Genomic DNA, 21,782 nt, shown 5'->3' on the forward strand with positions numbered 1-21,782 from the left:
CTGTAATGATGATTCAGAGGGAGGGACACTAGGGGTGGGAGTGGGAATTAAAATTCTAACTCCCTTTCTATTAAGAAAACTTCCAGCACAGCCTTTAAGGATTCGAATTAACAAAAACTGATGGAGAAACGTATTAAGAGTCACGAGTAGCATAAGAGAATACAACTCTAACAGAGAGAGTGAAATACACAAATTCTTGAGCTGAGGTCAAATTCGATCTCTGACATTTGCCAACTCTGATCTTGGGCAAGTCATTTCACCCAAGGGGCAGATTCTGACGCCAGCTATACCTCTGTTTGAGTCCTGGCTTTGCCACGTTATTAAGCTGTGTGAATTTGGGCACTGCTGCAAATCACCTGGGGATGCTGTTAAAATGCAGGTTCTGATGAAACCATTCTGGGGAAAGGCATGACATTTTGTCTATCTACCAAACTCCGAAGTAATATGCGAACGGCCTACAGATCCACTTTGAGAATGAGTTTAAGCAGTTTCCTCATCTGTTAAAAAAAAAAAGAAAAATGAAAAGAGAGGTATCTACCTCATAGAGTTCTTGATACTACAGCTGACCCTTGAACAACACGGGTATGAACTGCGAGGGTCCACTTACAGGCAGATTTTTTTCAATTGTAAATACTACAAATCTACACAAGTCGCGGTCGGTTGAATCCGCAGATGCCCAGGGCTGACTATATGTTATGTGGAGGTTTTTGACTGTGTGGAGGCGGGGGGACACCCCTAACCCTTACATTGTTCAAGGGTCAACCGTATATGTGAAAGAAGGCTCCTTACTAAATATTATGAGCACTGAAGCTCAGGGAGCTTTCTCTTTGATCCAGGCTGGTAAGGGCAGTCCTGAAATTTGTCCCTGCTCACACGCATATGTGACAATTCTGCTTAGATCTGAACAGTACCTAGTCTTTATATTAAAAAGGACTTTGGGGATTTCCCTGGCAGTCCAGTGTGGTTAGGACTCCGAGCTCCCACTGCAGGGGGGCACGGGTTCAATCCCTGGTCGGGGAACTAAGACTCCACATGCCGTGAGGCATGGCCAAAAATAAAATGAGAACAAAGATGACTTTGGCTTGTAGGAAGGATAACTTTATGGGCTGCCCTTATCTCCAAGTTCACCCCACCCTGGGACTCGTTATCTAGTTCTCTCTGTGCTTTAGGTAAGCTATGCCATGATGTCCTTACCTCAGTGAGGCTCTGCAGAAATGAAGAGGGGGAACTTCTCATAAAACATGTTTATAATTGGCTACGTGAGACCAACACATTTCTAGCTACCAATGAGGATTGATATGCTCATAAAACACCAGTAGTAGCCGTCTCTCTCACCAGCTGAGAAGAAATCATTATTCCACTGCAGTCTCTTTTGTATCTAAATCCATATTTTACCTACATATATATTTACAGAACAAATTTTAAATATTAGAATGCAAGTTATAAACAAATAATCACGTGTCTCCCACACTTATTCAATGCCAAGGTTAAGAAAGGAAATCGCATCAATAACATGAGTCAGTCCCTCAAACACAAGGTTTTATTTGTTAAGACATCAAATAAAGCACAAGATGGTGTTTGCTCATAGGTAAAATACCAAAGCAGGAAGTCCATAAGCTCAGGGGAATTCTACATTCATTCAAATAGATTCTAATGATGGTAAGAATGAGGGTAATTTAATCCAAATTGTTTAATTCTGAATGAGAAAAGAGGTGACTAAACAGTTCTTTTTCCCTTCCTTTTTGTCTTCTGTCTGCCCTTGCACAGAGACTTCAAAAACCAAGACAGACGCAGTGAAGCTTTGGTTTTGGGTAACTTGAGAGGTTCCCCCCAAAGGGAGTTCATTTCTCTCTCCCTCACAACACTCAGCCACTGCTACCTGGGGCTCAGCCCATTGTGATCTGCTTTTGAGAGCTCTCCTCTCCTTAGCCTAAGATCTCTTGTACAGACACCTAAATGCAAGCAGCCATCAGCACAAAAGCAACATCTAGGGGACAAGCAGGCTGCAGGCTAGCCAGTGAGGGCACCTTTGCTTTTAGCCTTTGTCAGGCAGCGCCCAGAAGTGATGGAGTTCTTCGAATTTATTTCTGACACTAAGCCCCTCTATACACACGGACTTATTCTGTCTGCCTTGGTAATCACGTTTTGTGAACCCTGTAAACTTTTCCACAGAGCACTTTCATGCCTGACTGTCTTCCTGCTTCCGGTCGTCAGACATCACATTTACTGAGCACCTACCATATACCAGCTAATGTGCTAGGCACCGGTGCACAAATCAGACATGTTCCCTGACGTCACCGAGCTTATGGTAAAGCACCCACAGAGGCACCAAGAATCGTGGTCCTCTAAATGACTAAAGGGATCTTTCTCACTACTCCCCCGGCCCCACCAGTTTTTATAACAGTTTTATGAACCCCTATTATAGGGTTTTGGGTTTTATTTTTAACTAACCCATTTTTAAAAGGTCATATTTACCCATCTCCACTCCCCAAAGTAGACAATATCTCGTCAATTTCACAATGATCTTGCCCAATCGTTTGCTTTAATTTCATTCATATGCACGCATTCAATCAATCACCAATCCTTTAACTGAGCAGCTGTGGTATGCGGGCTTTGTACTAAGCCTTCGGATAACCCCCAGCCCTCAAGAGCCTCCTAGCCTAGTAGGCAAGGTGGAGACACTCAGTAAGATTTGATGAGTAGTATAATGGGAAGTTCAGTGGCACATATATACAATGGAATATTACTCAGCCATAAAAAGAAACCAAATTGAGTTATCTGTAGTGAGGTGGATGGACCCGGAGACTATCATACAGAGTGAAGTTAAGTCAGAAAGAGAAAAATAAATACCGTATGCTAACACATATATATGGAATCTAAAAAATAAAATGGTTCTGAAGAACCTAGGGGCAGGACAGGCATAAAGACCCAGACATAGAGAATGGACTTGAGGACACGGGGAGGGGGAAGGGTAAGCTGGGACGAAGTGAGAGAGTGGCATGGACATATATACACTACCAAATGTAAAACAGATAGCTAGTGGGAAGCAGCTGCATACCACAGGGAGATCAGCTTGGTGCTTTGTAACCACCTAGAGGGGTGGGATAGGGAGGGCGGGAGGGAGGGAGATGCAAGAGGGAGGAAATATACATATATGTATAGCTGATTCACTTTGTATAAAGCAGAAACTAACACACCATTGTAAGGCAATTATACTCCAATAAAGATGTTAAAAAAAAAGATGCCCCAGAGGACTTCACAGTGGAGTAAAGTCATTGGTTCATGCATACACAGCTTGACTAGAAACATAACAGAAGCATTTCACATCTTACAAGCCTAACATCAGTCAATAGAAGAGATAAAGACAAATATCCTTGAAAACTAAGTAATACTATTAGAATACATAGCTTAATGCCACCAAAACATGAAATCAATTATAGTCAACCCTCGGGCTCTGCGGGGGATTGATTCCAGGACCCACTATGGATACAAAAATCCACAGATGCTTGAGCCCCAGTGTCAGCGCTCTGTATTCACAGGATCCACATCCACGGATTCAAACAACCACGGATACAGAGGGCCAACTGGTTTTAAAATGAAAGATGTACTAATCTGTTGTTTAACGCCGTCTTGGGTTTGAGTGGTGCAAGGTAACGTTCACGCCTTCCCAGTTGGATATTTTCACTTGTGCAAAAATTCAGTTAGAATATCAGATGTTTTGCATTTCCAGCATGGACATTAATGAAACATGGAGGGAGGGGGATGAGAAAATGAGACCTTTGAGTTGCCATGATTCACATTTTTGTTTTCAATATCATGCAATGTTCCCACTAATGAGTAATAGCTGAGAAGCAATATAGGGTATTCACTGTTACATATTAATAACGCCCTGCTGCTTGAGAACAAAAACAGGCCTTTTACATGCTGCTTATAAACAGCGTATATGCTCCTGCAGCTTCTGCTTTGCTCCGTTCCTCCCTCCAAGCTATTCTTCTTAAAAGCTTTTCAACATTAAAACCAAAACTTTCAAGGCAGATGAAATGGGCTCCCGAAAAATTGCTTCCTCTGGCTAGACGGTGCCAGAACAGATATAATTAAAATATACTTACAACATTTATTTAAAAGTCTTCACCCCAGAGAACAAAGTTTTGCCAAACACTAAACTCAGTGTAGTCACTGAATCACATGTGGTTTCTTTAGTGGCAAAATGTATCCCTTTGGTCAGTTATGATAAATCAAAGAAAGAAACTTCCATGGGGGAGAATTAACCAAGCAAGGCTAATACTCAACTTTCACAAAGGATAACTGAAACCAAGATTCCTCCCAAATGCAACTATAGACTTAAGATAGGTGCTTATCAGGCCTCTGGTCTGAATTGTCTGCTAATATATGGACTTGTAAACTGGCAGGAGGACAACAATGAATGAAAGTGAATCCTGCCCCGATCATAATTGCACCTGTGGCGTGTGGTTCTTGATTCTTTGCTAGAGAAACACTTCATTTACCGAAGCTGTTGGTCTGAACCAATTGGTCTGAACCAAGCCCCAAGCTCTTCCCTCAACTCGATTTGTAGATCAACTGTTGTGATTAAAGTAAGGGGATTTGAGGAAGCCAAATGCTGATTCAAACATTCGAAGTGCTTACAGCAGTGTTATACACATCCTGCTTTAGACTAAGCTGGTGGAGTTCTTGTTTCCAAGCAAGGAGGTCTCAGAAAATTGCTCAATGCTTGGAAGCTACTGTGGGGGGGGCGGGGGGGGGCGGGGAGGAAGAGGATCTACCCAGGGAAATAAGAGCATGTGGATGAAAGTAATGAGAATATAGAGGGTAAGTTCGTAAAAACTAAATTTTTGCCAACGATGGTGTGATTCACACACTTCCTTACGTGGTTGTGAGTTTCAAGCTAATGAAGCTGGGTTTGCGCAGCATCTATGTCCACTCAACTACGACTCTGTGGTCATGCCTGATGACTAAATCCAGCCAACCACCTTAAGAGGAACAGACCAGCCACAGCAATACGAGATGTGCCAACATGGCTGAAACACAAGTCCTCAAACCAAACATATATCTGCTCACATCTCGCCCCATTTTCTTCCCAGGATACTGGAAGGGGTCCATCTTCTTCTTCCTCCAAGGGTGCATTTGATCCTATCCCTCCTGCTTTTCCAGGATGCTCGCCTAATCACATTTTCCTCTCTTTCCTACAGTATACAGCTTTCCCATTTCCCTGTAGTGATCCTTCTGGTCAAGATTTAGCTGTGATTAAATCTCGATCATGTTAATCAAAAACAGTATAAGATCTACACTCCACTATCTTTCTTCTCCTTCACGAGAGTGACCTACATTCACAGTTCCTTGATGCTCAATCTGTAACCTACTCAGTCTAGAAACAGTCAACCAACACAGATCCCACCAACATCACCAACGGTTTCCATGACGATAGCTCCAATGGACATTTTCGGCCTCCAACTTAATTTATAACATCTGACACATTTAACAACTCCCTTGTTCTTGAGATGTTAGTTTGCTCTTGTTTGTCCTTAATCTCAAAGGATGTTTCTTCATGGTTTCCTTCAAATCCATCCCTGACTCGATTATTAAAATGTTGGAACACTCCAAGGTCCAGTCCTAGGTCATGTTTTTTTCTTGTGTTCTTTCTATCCATGTTTTGAGCTTCAATTTACAAAAAAGGCACCTGACACTTGACATGTCCAAGACCTCCCTCATCCTTCCCTTCCTCATTGCCAACCCTGCCTCACCTCTGGAGCTGCCCCTCTAAAGGAAAGGTCCCACCAGGTTTCAGACTGGGTAGATCAGCTACAATATGTATGCTCCTCAAACAGTCTGGTGAGTGAAAAAAGCCAGACAAAAAAGAACAGATTATATGATTCCGTTTGCCCATACAAGGCAAATCTATAGAGATCAAAAAGTAGATTAGCTGTTGCCTAGGGCCAGAGATGGGAAAGGGGAGTGACTGAAAATGGCCATAAAGTTTCTTTTTAGGGTGACGGAAACGTTTTAGAATTTGACTGATGTTGGCAGTGCAACTCTAAAAATACACTAAATTTTATCGAGTTGTACACTTAAAAATGAATCAACTTTGTGACATGTAAATTGTACCTCTATAAAACAGTTTTTAAAAGCTACATAGGTAGGAATTACATTTGACTTTCCCCCCTTTTCTCTCTTACCTCCATGTTCAACCTATTCCTAGGTTCTACCCATCAGACTACTAAAATATTACTCATTTCATTCATTTCTCTCTATTGTGCTCTAATCTAAATAAGCATCACCTTTTCCCTAACTATTGCAATGGACTTTTCACCGGAGTCTCCCTTCAGTTCTGGCACCCATAACAAAGTGTTCTCCAAGCTTCAGCCAGAAAGATCTTTTCTGCTTAGAAATCCTTTATTGACTCCCAGAAGTCCTTAGATAAAGACCACATGCCTTAAATGACCCGAAAGACCCAGTGTGACTGGCCAGCTGACCCCTCGCCAGCCTTTCACCCCAGTCTCTCCTCCCCACATCCCGCTGAGTCAGCGACACGTTTTTATCTGCAGTGTTCTTCCACCCCTCCTTCACCTGCTCAATTCCAACTCCCCCTTCTCTGGGTAGCAGCCCAAGAATTAGCCTGAGGGAAATTAACCATTGGTTACTGCCCTCATAGAACCATGTTTCTTGTCTTCAGAAAACGAATCCTGTATTACTCAGCCATAAAAAAAGAATGAAATAAGCCCATTTGCAGCAACATGGATGAACCTAGAGATTATCATATTAAGTGAAGTCAGAGAAAGACAAATATGTCACTTATATGTGGAATATAAAAAAATGATACCAATGAACTTATTTACAAAGCAGAAATAGACGCACAGACATAGAAAACAAATTTATGGTTACCAAAGGGGAAAAGGGGGGAGGGATAAATTAGGAGCTTGGTATTAACATATACACACTACTGTATATAAAATAGATAACCAACAAGGACCTACTATATAGTGCAGGCAACTAGACTCAATATTTTGTAATAACCCATAAGGGAAAAGAATCTGAAAAAAAGAGATATGTATGTAAGTATAACTGAATCACTTTGCTATACACCTGAAACACAAGATTGTAAATCAACTATACTTCAATAAAAAATTAAAAAACAAAAAGAAAACCAATTCCAGTTTGTAATTAAACATTCACCACTGTGACAATTTGGGTTAATACCTGCCCCTTTTTCCACCCATGGAATTTGCATCAGAGCATGAAGTACATATGTATTTGCCCTTGTGGTCACCATCATATCTTTAGCACCTAGACTAATACTTGGATGCAAACAATTAGTTCAAAGAATAGCTTCTCTGATAGTAACAGTTAATATGAACAACTTTTATTAATATATAATTCCTTTCTTAAGACAGTCAAAGGGTAGGACATGGATATTTTCATACACACTATCCTTAATACACCTGAGAAATAATCTAGTTTCCTGATCTTCACTGAACCCAGGTAAACCGAGGACTGAAATGAACAAGCTAGTTGGGCCCAGAGGCCCAGAGAGTAGCAGGCAAATGGAGATACGACCAAGCACGTAAATATCAGGCAGAAATTACTTTTAAAGCTTGTCTCTAAATCATGACTTTTCTTCTATTTAATAGAATGAGCCTCTGCCAGCCAAAGAGAAATTTCACACTCCTGAAAGTCTGCTAGGAAAAAAGTGTTTTGACATTCTTTCCTTATCTCTACATACACTGACTTCTCCTGGAGCTTCTGTATGACAGCACCTCCGGCAAGGCCAGATTCCTCAGCCTCTCTTTTCCCTGTGATTAAAAATAAGCTCCCAAACATCACTTGGCAATAAGGCTAGCTGTCAGGCGTCTGGTCCCAACTCAGACACTCTTTTTATGCCCTGGGCAGAACTCTGAGCCTCACTGGGCCCCTTCCTGGAGCACCACCCCCTAATCCAAAACCAGGAGCCCTTAAGAGACCAGACAGAGAAAGAAACCTGAAATGCTGGGTAGGAAAAGTGCCAAAACTATGTTTCTAAGATTCTTCTATCAGAGACTTTTTAAAATAAAATCATTAAAAAGTACAATGAAAACAGGACAAAGGAAAGTTCCTTTTAAAAAAAAATACATGTGAAAGATGAAGAACTAAAATCACAAAAATTTAACAAATTTTGATGCTGTAGATGGGGACAAAATTCTGATTTGTCAGTATCATTCTGAACAATTACATCTAAATAAATATTCCAAGCATTTGACTCAACTTATGTGAGGCTCACTTTAGAAATTAGAATTCTGCCAGTGTGTACAAACAGTTTGAATAGCAAATAGTGAATGGAGAATACCGCTTTTGACCACGGTCATTATCTACCTGTAATTCGTAGGATTCAATTCGTAGGAAATCAATTCTTTCCAGAGATTACAGATATTCTCCCTAAAATAAACATAACACTTGGCGCTCTCATAGGATTTTCGGAACAGTAAGCAAAATATTGTAGTGTAAGTTTCTAGTTTAGGAAAAATATATTATCAATATCATTTACCCATGCTAGGTAAACACACCTAGCATGTCAAAGAAGTTCACAGTAATGCAAGATATTGTGTAACAGCATGTTTAATATACATTATTTCATTTTCTTTAGAAACATACTGAACTCAACTCTTAGGAACTGTTCTGAAGAGAAACATTTAATTAGATTCTGTATTACTGGAAACCACATAATTTTATATTTAACTTTATAATACTAAGCACCAATAATCTCACAGAGAAGGCAGTCTGTATATTTGTTGAGAGTTTAGGAGAGGGAAAACCAACTATAGGGACACTTTAAGCATTTAGAACAGACAGGAAAGAGAGAGAAGGTGAGAAAGGTCACCTTGAGAACTTGACTCTACTTGGCATCCATTTTATTAAAGGGATCCATCTACTAGTAAAAAGTGACTTAAATCATCTTTCAAAGTATTTAAATGTCAGTTATTTAAAAACAAAATAATTAAAAATCAAGTTAACTTCTAAATATTTTCATGTATATTCATTCCTTTTGCTTAAGAAAAAATTCACCTATCGTTTTCAGTAACCTTTTTTCCCCCGGTATAAACTAGTAAAACCTAGAAATGCAGAGTCTCCTATTCACAGAAATATGGTAGAAAGTTTATCAATTAAAGAAAGAAAATAAGTCTCCATTAAAACCCCTTCTAAAGAATTCTACAAACTTAATATAACTTAATATTCTGTTGAATTAAAAAATACCAAAATCTCAGTATTAATAAGAAAAAATTTAATAACACCCACAACTCTTTTTGTTTTAATGCCATTTGTGGGTTTGGAATTTTGTTGGTTTGTCTAATTCTTGTTTTGTGATTCAAACAACCTAAAGATACCTTGAAATTATTTGCCAACTGGAAAAGCAAATTCAGTAACTGTAAACATAGGACCAACAACGTAAGGAAATTCTAGTGGGTTTTAAAGCATTTGGCTTCCAGACCCACTGTGACACAACGTTTCATACAACACACAACCTAGACACTCCCTCTCAGAGAGACGGATAACAGGATTCCTATTTTCAAGACTAGGAACAGATGCTTAACTACAAAGTGAACTGCATTTTCTTTTTGTCACAGGATTCCTTGAAGCATATCTTAATTGTTAATGAAATTCGAGTATAGATAAGAGCAAATTTTCAGTCATGCATACGACAGTTTCTGGGACCCCAAGTTCTCATCCACTGATGGCCAACTCTAGCTTTTCTTAGATTAAGGATGAAAATGCTAGTAGTCCCTTGATATTTCCCTCCTTTGCACCCTGACAAGTTCATTTCTTTTAACTTACATCTTGTCAGTTAAAAAAGATGAAAGGTCAGAAAAAGAAATCTAAGCTCTGAAGCAGAGTTAATAACATAGCAATCTGTTTCCTTTGACCTAAACTTGAAGCTCTTTCTTTAACAATGACAAGAAAGTGTAAACTTATATTCAGACTCTAGAAAGCCAAGAAAGAAAAGTGCAGCATTCAGGAAACAATGGAAATTAAAGAAAATTAGCTATCAAAATATTTGAGAAGATTTAATTATTGTTTATCTAGTACTTGCTTCATGCAAAGCCATCTAGGAAGCTGATGGGCACTCTTGTCCCCTTAAAGCATTACAAGAGTGATGAGAAGGAAATGGGTTTTTTTAAAAAGCTAAGGAACAAGGGACTTGATTAATAAGTATTCCCACATAAGCTAATGAGAGTAATGTACATAGTCAGTGTCTGGCAAATAGAAGTCTGAGTGTAGAATAAATAAGAAAAAGGAGTTTAAATACTAGAAGCATATGACAAGCTGGGGGGGGGGGGGGGGGGGGGGGGGGGGGGGGGGGGGGGGGGGGGGGGGGGGGGGGGGGGGGGGGGGGGGGGGGGGGGGGGGGGGGGGGGGGGGGGGGGGGGGGGGGGGGGGGGGGGGGGGGGGGAGGGAATCAGACCAAAGGATACATATGTCACAAAGTAACATTTTGGAAGGCTTTTTTCCTTTTCCTGTTCATCTATTTCTGTTGCCCTTAAACCTTAGTCATAAAGATGAGATCACTAGGTAACATTTAACCTAACTCCTGATCTTTGCTTTACTGAATGTACACAATGCCTTGCCCAACTTGTTGATCCATTTCCTGGATTAGAAGGAGTAAGAATGAAGAATAAGTAGTTAAAGAATGACTGCTTCTCTACCCCCAACTTCCCCCTTAGCAAATCTGCAGGTGGACCACACGGGCAAGACAGCATCCAAAGAAAGATGAGGAGAAGCCAGGAGTCTGCATGCAATGGAAAAATGATGAAGAATCTGACCTCCTACCTTAATGATGAACTGAGATCATTTCCCCTTTTTCCCTTTAAAGACTGTCACGGCTGAGCAGAATCTTCAGAGTTGGTCTCTGGACAAGAGTCCACCTTCTCCCCAGGTTGCTGGCTTTTCTGAATAAAGCATCTGTCCTTTCTACCAACACTTGCCCCTCAATTACTGGCTTTTGAGTGGCAAGCAGCCAAACCTCATTTCTGTAACAATTTTGTCAATCTCCAAATACCACTCCTAGAGGCTTCAAAACAGAAAAAACTTGAGTTGTGGATCTCCTCCCACAAGGAAATAATTTCTGAAGTGTTGCCTTCTTGGAGTTCATTTTGAGTATGTTATGTTACTAGCCACCAAGGATGATAATGCTGGGGTTCCTTATTTTATGGAAACAAACATATAAAACATCTAGTTTTTAAAAATTAATTAAAATGGAAGGACACAGTGATGGAATGATCTAGAGTTGAGGTATCTTTAAATGACATCTCCTGTTGAAGTGAAACAATTTATCAAGCCCAAGCCAACTGTTTAAAGCCAAGTCTGTCATAATAATGGTCATTAATAGTATCTCCCTAAGTCAGTTAATGTTTATTTTGAAAAATTACACATGGTAAATAAACGATCATACCTTCTCTAAAAGAGAGGATGCATCTCTATTTCACTTTCACAAAGGCTTCAAACATCATAAAGAGATACTTTCCAGAAAGGTGTCCTTGCTTGATGATATTATAAAGATACTTTCTTTACCTAAAGTTCACTCAGCAGCCTCAACTATCTGAATGTAAACAAGCAAATGGAAAGCACTGATAACCTCTTAAAAACTACTATTAATGCTGCAAAATTCACGAAGAATCAGGCTATCACCACAGCCTACATGAGCTTAGTTTGCAAGCAACTATAGCTAATTCAATTATTTAAGCACCCAGTGATTTAAAAAATCAAGTAAGGAATGGGGAAAAGGAATGCTACAGGTGAATGAACAGAAAGGAAAAGAAACAGCCAAAAAGAGTTAACAAACTTTTTGTTAAAAAAATAATAAAAGTGATAAAACTGTTCCTAAGAACTCCAGGTCCAGAGAGCCACGTGAAGCCTTTTAATGAAATGACAAGCAGGGCTAAACCTTAATGTCTCCTGAGGGCCCCCCTCTCTTCCAGAGGCCAGCAGAAAAATGTTCATAATGAAACCCTAAATCACCCAAAACGTCTAATGCCACTCTCTGATATACCAAGCTAAGGATTCATATAATGTGCTTTAAAGACATCTCTAACCAAGATTATCTGGTGTTTCAGTTTTGGTACAAAGGAAACTTCGGTCATCTAGATATTTCTCTTCCACGAGCCTCCAAAATCCTTAATAAAGCAAACGAATAAGGGATTTCTGTACTCATGTTTCTGGTGGCTGCCAAAAGGGAGAACATAGAATTGCTAAGTAAGGAAATCTCTGGTTACAATAACAACCAACTCACAATTTTAATAAAACATACTATAACATCCTTATAATGGATCCTTTCCCCTGCAGTTATATTTAAGTCAAGTCGAAGCTTGCATGAATAGTGATCTTTTAAATGGGCAATATTTACTAATTGTGGAAACTCAAAAATGATCTTCAACGAAAACAAAAAAAAAAACATAAAAACAATCAAAGCTGCACGTAATTTTAACTGAGCATAAATCTTTCACGCACACACCTCAGGTGACATCTCACGATTCCAGAGTAGATGGAATACCCTGGATTGCAATGTTTACATAACAATCAAAGCTGCACGTAATTTTAACTGAGCATAAATCTTTCACGCACACACCTCAGGTGATATCTCACGATTCCAGAGTAGATGGAATACCCTGGATTTTGCAATGTTTAACTTTTGCAGTAACTCAAAGCATCATGTTTGTGGAAGCAGACATCAAAGATACAACTGACTCTTTAATAAGTGAACAGTTCAGAATTATATAACTGGAAAAGTTCCCCAAGTGTATTAGATTCCTAGGGCTGCCATAACAAAATTCCAGACCAAGATCATGGTATCAACAGGTTTGCTTTCTCCTGAGGCCTCTCTCCTTGGCTTGCAGACGGCCACCTTCTCACTGTATCATTACAAGGTCTTCCCTCTGTACTGCACACCCCTGGTCTCTACTGTCCAAACTTCCTGTTCTTATAAGGTCACCATTCAGATAGGATTGGGGCCAATTCTAATGGCCTCATTTTAACTTAACCTCTCTAAAGGTCCTATCTTCAAATACAACATCTCACGATTCCAGAGTAGATGGAATACCCTGGATTGCAATGTTTAACTTTTGCAGTAACTCAAAGCATCATGTTTGTGGAAGCAGACATCAAAGATACAACTGACTCTTTAATAAGTGAACAGTTCAGAATTATATAACTGGAAAAGTTCCCCAAGTGTATTAGATTCCTAGGGCTGCCATAACAAAATTCCAGACCAAGATCATGGTATCAACAGGTTTGCTTTCTCCTGAGGCCTCTCTCCTTGGCTTGCAGACGGCCACCTTCTCACTGTATCATTACATGGTCTTCCCTCTGTACTGCACACCCCTGGTCTCTACTGTCCAAACTTCCTGTTCTTATAAGGTCACCATTCAGATAGGATTGGGGCCAATTCTAATGGCCTCATTTTAACTTAACCTCTCTAAAGGTCCTATCTTCAAATACAGTTACATTCTGAGGTCCTGGGGGCCAGGATTTTAATACATGAATTTTGGAGGGACACAATTCAGCTCATACACTTTGCCCTCTGGCCCTCCAAAATGCATGTTTTCGTGTGCAAAAAAAATTCACGCCCACCTGAACAACTCCTAAAGTTTTAAACCATCCGATATGGGATGGGCATCACATGTAAGACTCTAATCTCATCTGAATCAAATGTGGGTACAACTCGAGGTTTAATTCCTCCTAAGGCAAAATTCCCCTACAGCTATGAACCTCTGAAACCAGACACATTATCTGCTTCCAAAACACAATGGTGAGACAGGCATAAGATAGACATTTCCTTTTCAAAAGGGAGAAAAAGGAAAAGAGGGGAAAAAAAAAAAATCACAGGTCCCCAAGCAATTCTGAAACCTACCAGGGCAAATTCCATTAGATTTTTAAGGCTTGAGAATAATCCTCTTTGGTTTGATGTTTTTGGTCTGGGTCCACCAAGATAGCGGCCCCACCTCCCAGGTTCACTGGGTTGACAGGGTTGACCCCGTCCCAGTAAACACAGGCAGTAGCCCTGCCTTCTGAAACCAAGGAGGGGACAGACTCACTCCCTGGGCCTGTGTCATCTGAGCCCACAGTGGCGGTGGCACCTCTGCCACTCTGAATCACCTTTGGAGTCATCCATCCTTCCCTTTTCTTGAAGGACAAGACATGGTCACTGCCAGATAGCTCTTGTTCATCAAGTAGAGGCTCAGAAATCTGACAAGTTTTCCTCCATTTTTATCCCATGTCTGTCCCCTGTAGCCCAAGCTGGCTGTATTTCTGCTGGTCCAACCCCATCTCTATTCCTAACTTCTGCTGACATGGCCAGCTGGATCTATGAGTTGCACATGTAACCTCTTTCTCAAATGACTGCCCAGCCACCCCCTTGGTGTTCTCTTCAGAAAATGCTTTCTCGTTTTCTCCCCAACACGGATAGGCTGAGGATTTTATGAGTATCCAAGCCCTGGTTTCTTCTTGCTTCCCAATTCTTTTTTTAAAAATCTATTTATTTATTTTTGGCTGCATTGGGTCTTCATTGTTGGGTCTTAGTTGCTGCATGCAGGCTTTCTCTAGTTGCAGCAAGCGGGGGCTACTTTTCATTGCGGTGCACGGGCTTCTCATTGTGGTGGCTTCTCGTTGCAGGGTATGGGCTCTAGGCACACGGGCTTCCGTAGTTGTGGCATGCAGGCTCAGCAGTTGTGGCTCGTGGGCTCTAGAGAGCAGGCTCAGTAGTTGTGGCGCATGGGCTTAGTTGCTCCCTGGCATGTGGGATCTTCCTGGACCAGGGCTCGAACCCGTGTCCCCTGTATTGGCAGGCGGATTCTTAACCACTGCACCACCAGGGAAGTCCCACCAATTCTTTCTTTAATTTCTCTACTCTGGCATTTTACCCTAAGTAGTAGGGAGAAACCAAGTCATACCTTCAATGCTTTGCTTAGAAATGTCCTCAACTAATCCCCAACAACATGTACAAATCCTGCCTTCCACAAAACACGAGAACACAATTCAGCCAAGTTCTGTGCAATTTTATAACCAGGACTTCCTTTCCTTCAATAGCATGTACCTCATTTCTGAGTCCTCACTCATTATAGTGAGGAATCACCACTGGAGTCATCCTTCCCTTTAATGTCCCCATTTCTACCAAGAGTGTCTCCAAGACAGTCTAGGCTTCTTCTAACATGGACCTCAAAAACTCTTCCAGCCTTGACCCACTGCCCAGTTCCAAAGACACTTCCGCATTTTTAGGCATTTGGTACTGCAGAACCCTACCTTCCCAGTATCACAATCTCTATTAATCAGGGTTCTGTAAGGAACAGGATCGACAGGATGTATATGTGGTCTCTGCTGGCTTTCCCAGGTCTGCAAGGAGAGCGAGCAGACGGAAGATCCAGGGACAAATTGCAGTTTGGGTCCGAAGGCGGTCTGCTGGCAGAATTCTTTCTTGCCCAGGGGAGGTTAGTGTTTATTCTATTAAAGCCTTCAACTGACTGAATGAAGCCCACCTACATTATGAGGGTAATATCCTTTACTCAAAGTCTATCGATTTAAATGTTAATTTCATTAAACAAGTAAACAAAAACAGATTCACAGAAACATCCAGAAAAATGATTGACCAAATATCTGGGCACCACGGTCCAGCTATGTTAACATATAAAACTACCCATGACACCAAGTATCGTTTCAATTTTATAAGGCATAGGTGTCGGGTGCAGTGCTGTGATCCATCATGATATCAGCAATGATGTGAGGCCCCAAGGACTCTGATCATCTTTACCTTCTAAGAAGAGTAACTGGACTTTAACTGCTTAGTCATCGAGCATAATAAAAACCATCCGCTGAACCTTAACTCTAACACTGTGACCTGGGGTTGGAGAGTACGGCCCGGGATTCTGTCACTGTTCTCTGCAAGAGTCCTGGGCTAGCGATATTAAGACAAATTTATCCACATATCCTTACCTGATTCCTTGGTGACAAAGCATAGGCATTCTGACTACCGCTGGCTTTGATCTCATGCAACAAACCAGTCAATGATGATGATTAAAACAAAACCAAGTTAATAATCATTCTGTTGTTGTACCTCAACTCTAAGTTTGAATTTTTATTTTCAGATTCAAATCCTCTTAAGTGTCCCGTGGAGTAGGAAAGGTCAGAGACCATTCTCATATTTATCACGGGGAGAAGCTCAGAGTGAGAGTTCTGACGTCTCCACGTCTCCTTGGGTCCCGCTCTGAATCAGCGTCAATACAGGGATTGGACCTCTTCTGGCTCCCTGCCCCCCACTCCGTGCACTTGAGTCTGTGTTTAGGGGATGGGTCCCGTGAAACAGCATGCACTAGATAAATCACTACAGCAGAAGGAATTCATTCTTACGTATGCATAACAGGAATTAGAATGTGCCCCTCACAGAGCTCAGCAAATGGTTTTTCTATCTGCTCATGCTAATTAGGAAACTACTGAAAATATTTCCCATATTTAAAACGGCACCTCACCTCACTGAATGTGGCAACCCTGCTATGAGTCAAAGCTGAATAATAATCCATCACTGTCAAAGGTAAATTACTGCCTCAAAAAAATTTAAAAAGCAGTATGACATTTAAAGCACTGAGAAATAGCTAGTTCCCCGTGCAATCTCCAAGGTACACACAGTCCTGAGGGAAATCAGCACCATGGAGGCACCAGAGCTGGGGCAGGTCATGTGCAGCTCATACCTGAGACATCAATGCCAACAACGGGGCCCACGGTGAGCAGCCATCGTTTGATCATCTCCCCTGTGTCTACTATGGTTTTTACATATACTATTTCATCTGATTCTTGGAACAACTCAGATTCTGATCATGTCCACTTTACAGATCAGAAAACCAGACCACAGCAAAACCAAAACTGTACTCGGGTTCTCATTACTAGGAAAAGGGGGAATCAAGATTGACAAGCAAAGTCTGTCTGAATTCAAAGACTTTGTTATTTTCACTGCTCATACCATCCATGCTACTTGGGAGATTAGAGCTATTTGGGTGGGTGGTACCACAAAGCAGCAAGGGAAGTGGGTCAACATACTGGACATTAATGCAGGATCTAAAATATAAAATTACCTAAAGCTTTCTATGCAGAGTACCTTACCATAGAATGGAGTAATTATTTGCCTTATGTTATAGAAATTAAATGATACTCTTCACATCAAGTCGGCGTGTAACCCACAGTAAGAATATGATAAACCACAAGATTTCTTTCTAACTCTAAATTCTGAGATTAGAATATATTTCTCTTAAATATATCAATAATCCATTTGTCCATCTCTCAGTAAGGTTATCCTGAAGGTATTCTAGAAACAGGTACCGGCTCAGTCCTAGGGTTGTAGGAGAGATTACTATTGTTTATGACCATGGGCGCCAGGATGAACTTTAAGGCAAATAGCAAAATAGATGGTATCAGTCTTTATTTATTACATCACTAACTATCCTCCTGCCTACTCTGTTTTCTGTGCATTCAGCTTCTCAGGGTTTTTCTCTCATGAATTTACGGGTTTTTCCTGTCATATCAGATAGTCATCCAATGAAATTACATAAAGTATTACGTTGGTGACTTAGAGTGCTACAATCCTAACATCCTTGCTTCAAGTCAAAACAAAACAATTTAAAAGAGGAGTCTCTTTCTTTAAGGCAAATACATTAATGAGTGCTGTTAAGATATTGAGAATTGGAATCAGACCGCCTGGTTTTAATCCAGGCTTTGCTAGCTATATTAACATTGAGCAAGTTGTCCAAGGAACTCAAAGGGTTGTTGTGTTAAGCAAGCGATTGAAAGTGCGTAGCATGGTGTCAGGCACATAGTATGTACCTGATACATGTCAGCTCTTTTCTTGTAACACTAAACTCCATGTCAATTAAGTCAAGGAGAGACTTTAAGATCTCTAGGATGATCCTTGCCCAAATCGCGCCTTACTGCAGGGGAGCCCAACCCCCGGGCTGCAGACCCGTGTGGCCTGTTAGGAACCTAGAGGAGGTGAGCAGCGGGTAAGCGAGCAGAGGCTTCACCTGCCGCTCCCCATGGATCGCGTTACCGCCTGAACCGTCCCCCGCACCCCGTCCGTGGAAAAACTGTCTTCCGTGAAACAGGTCCCTGGTGCCAAAAAGGTTGGGGACCGCTGCCTTACTGGCACAGTGTACCCATAAAACAGGCTGGGATCAAACACGCAACATGTGGCATCTGCTTAAGAAGCTGTACTAGGATTCTGCCATAGATTCTGAGGCGGGAAACAGAACTGCCCTGCCTTCTCATGGGAGGTACCATTAAATTCATTCTTCTCTCTGGCTTCACCTGTAGATAAGAGCATAGAAAATCTCTACCGCTGAAAAGTCTATCCATAAACATTTATTTTATTGGGAAAGCGATGATTAAGACTGACTTGGTCCCTGATCTCACGAAATACGTATATATATCCTATTCGGGGAGGTGGGGGGGAAGGACTGAAACAAAAGTAGATAAAGAAACAATAATTCGTTTGCAATGAATGGTTTGCATTCATTGCAAACAGGAAACAGGGTAGAGAGATGCAAACAAGGTAAAGAATGTTGGGAGGACCTATTTTAAATAGGAAGGTTAAGGCTGCCTCTCTGAATAGGTGGTCTTTCAGGTGAGACCTGAAAGACAGGGAAGGGGGAGATTGTTATACACAGTCGAGGGAAAAATATTCAAAGCAGAGGAAAGGGCACACTGGTCTTGAGGTTGGAGACAGGTAAGTGTGTTCAAAGCAATGAAAAACTAGGGTGATAATCAGGGAAGAAGAGTGAGTCAAGAAGGGGCCATATTCGTATCCTAGAAGCCCAATCATGCAGCCCTGGAGGGACAGGGTATGCCTTTCACTGTAAGGTCAGAAGAAGCCATCACAGGGTCTAAGCAGGGCGTGATACAACCCCATTTACCTTCTAAGAAGATCACTTTCCTACTGGGTGAAGAATGGCCCTCGATGGTGCCCAGGCGAGAAGAGGGAGACCAGTTAGGAAGCTGCTTCAACGACAGGAAAGAAGAGATGGTGCCCAGCACAGGAAATCAGTAGTAAAGATGAAGAAATAAAAAGGTAATAGAAATATAGTTTGGAGCGTAAGTGATAAAACTTACTGATAGAGTGGGGTAGAGTGAAGAAAAGAGAAAACGAGGGTAACTAGAGATTCCGGCTTTGAAGAGCTAGTCAGCCAGCCCCAGTGGAAGCCCAGGCAGTGAGTAGAACACCAAGTTTTGGCTCAGTGGGAATGTTTTGACAAGAGCAGAGCAGTTCTGTGGGGTTGCAGGGTTTTTCCTTTATTTTTCTTTTCCTTTTCCCTTCTTAGCATGCTTTTGACAAGGAGCTTGACACTGATGTCCTGGTGATTTGAATATAAATATGCTTCATTCATTACAGGTAGAGATAAAGGAACTCAAGGAAAAGCTTTCCCTTAAGGGTCATTATCTAGATAAGATTATAGCGTAAATCGAAGCCCGGTCTCTGGAGGTAGCGACCGATTGGCTAGTTCGCCGCAAGCCCCGCTCCGCCTCCCCTCATCTGGATGCAGTGCAAATTTCCTGCCTAGAATCTCTACTCCAGCTGCCCTGTCTTAACCACATTCTGAGCCTCTGATGTCAGAAAACCAGTGTAAGTGACGGCCTAAAGACAAAATTAATTAAAACGTTTTTATCTGTTCTTGAGACGCATCCTAGGCTAATATATTGATTTAACCACTGCTCCTGTGAATGGTGTTTATGAATCAATATCTCCTGAGACCATGGAGGTTGGAGGTAGGTTAAAAACAAAACAAAAAACAAAAACCCTTAATTTTTCTTTGTGCCAACTGACCTATTACAATTAATGGAGGGATAAACGTTCATTGGGTCTCTCTGTCGGTAAGGAGTTAAACATTGGCGGAAGAACCATACGCTATATATTGCTATTAGGATGTAAGCAAAATGCACTAGTTCTTAGATAAGTTTCCACCTTTCAAGCCAAACTCCCTCAACAAAAGCCCGCCTTAGGAGTGACCCGATCCAATCTATGATTCAGGAAGACCAGCCTGGTGTGTGACATAAGACTAGGACCTACGTCTGACATGCACACATACACACACCCACTGATTGAGGATTATAAAGATTGACCATCTTGATCCCTTTATGGCAGGTAAACTTAGCAGGTAAACAGATGCTTCTAATTTGGCCACCCTCAGTAAACAGCACTAGTAGTTGGGGGTGAGATGTCTTTCTGAACTTGGGAAGGGTCTTTTGGAAACTAATTAGTTCACAAACCTTCAAGGAGATCTGTATCACCTTGGACTGTCAACTCATGAATCTGAGATTTACAGGCCTGTCCACCAAGATCCACAACTCCAGATGAACAGCAACTCCTTCCTAATTCTTGTAGGATTGGACGGCAGACCTAAAAAATTGGAATTCTGCATTTACCAATGTAGTCACTTTGCAAATTACATTCATTTTTAGATTTGATGTTTGCATCTGTGGTCTCTCCTAACTTTCATAAGGTTAGTTTTTCTATTTCATTATCTAGCGCAGGGCACTGAATCGGCACCAAGTAAGTTCTTAAAAAAAAAAAAAATACTGCTGAATTAATGAATTTTTTCTTAGGCCTCATTTAGACAACTGTTTTCAATCCTAAGGTCCATATTTTAAGAGGTTTTTTAGCGTGCCCAGAACTGGCAAACTAGAAAGCTCGTTATACCAGCAACAAAAAAGTCAGCAGTTCCATCTAGGAATGGGATGGCGCTGTAGCAGAGTTCTTTATGGATTTGAAAGTTATATTTTAGAGAAATTCGACTTATTCTGGAACTTCAAAAGGCACAATTCAGAAAAAATGGGGGGAAAGCAATCAGAGGCATTAACTCAAGGTTAGGAAGAAGATGCTCAGAATCTGAATTATCTAAAAAGTTAAACCTCTCGCTTAGGAAGAAGTGCAGGTTCCTCTAATAGGTGTATCAAAACCGCAGCTCAAAGACCACGGCCACCTGAGATGCTAGAGAGAAGATGCCTTGAAAGAATGTCGCTTCCTCCTAAAACATCAGGATTCAGTGACTTTTAACCTGTAGGTTAAAAGATGCGTTCTGGCTTGTTTTAGGTACAAAGCGACATATATACAGCACGTTCTAACTGCTTAATTTGGTAGACGGTAGGATATATTGGATGGGATAAAGACAAAAGCACGGAATTAGGTTTGAAGTCGTACGTATTTTAACGAGGATGCTAGAAGTGAGGATAAATAGGGGAAAAAAGGACTTGAGGGACATGGAAGGAATCTAATCCGCATATTCTTGTGATTAACTGGATGTGGAGGTGAAGGGGTCAAAAGGTACAGGATGATAATCAAGTTCTGGGCATAAATGAGGAGAGGTATATTGGAAAGATTGATGGAATCTTACAATGTTGGGGAGAACTAGCTTTGGAGGAAAAGCTCACGCTTGATCTTGACATCTTAAGTCTAGTGTAAATACTGTGCGTATGGAAATATCCACCATAAGGTAAGATGTTGCTCTCCAATCCAAGGGCGAGTGTGGAACTCAGTAAATGCTACAGCTGTTACAAAACAAGGAGGCAAGGAGAGAGAGGGAGCTGTTACAAAACAAGGAGGCAAGGAGAGAGAGGGAGCTGTTACAAAACAAGGAGGCAAGGAGAGAGAGGGAGCAGGTGGAGAGGTGTAGTAACAATGTTAGGCCACAGGCTTCGAAGATGGAAACTGTTCAGACCATGGCTCCAGCACTTACTGTGTCAACTTGGCTGACGATCCCAGCTAACATTTACTG

The 21,782-nt window shown here is 41.2% G+C and overlaps 1 protein-coding gene across 1 annotated transcript in view; it reads right to left on the reverse strand.

Annotated features, from left to right (window-relative positions):
- The window catches only part of UNC5D (unc-5 netrin receptor D), a 584,073-nt gene that overhangs the window by 302,207 nt on the left and 260,084 nt on the right, over positions 1-21,782 (reverse strand). The window lies entirely within an intron of this gene.

The sequence above is a fragment of the Neophocaena asiaeorientalis genome, unplaced genomic scaffold (assembly GCF_003031525.2).
Source record: "Neophocaena asiaeorientalis asiaeorientalis breed wild unplaced genomic scaffold, Neophocaena_asiaeorientalis_V1.1 scaffold14, whole genome shotgun sequence".
Lineage (NCBI taxonomy): Eukaryota > Metazoa > Chordata > Mammalia > Artiodactyla > Phocoenidae > Neophocaena > Neophocaena asiaeorientalis.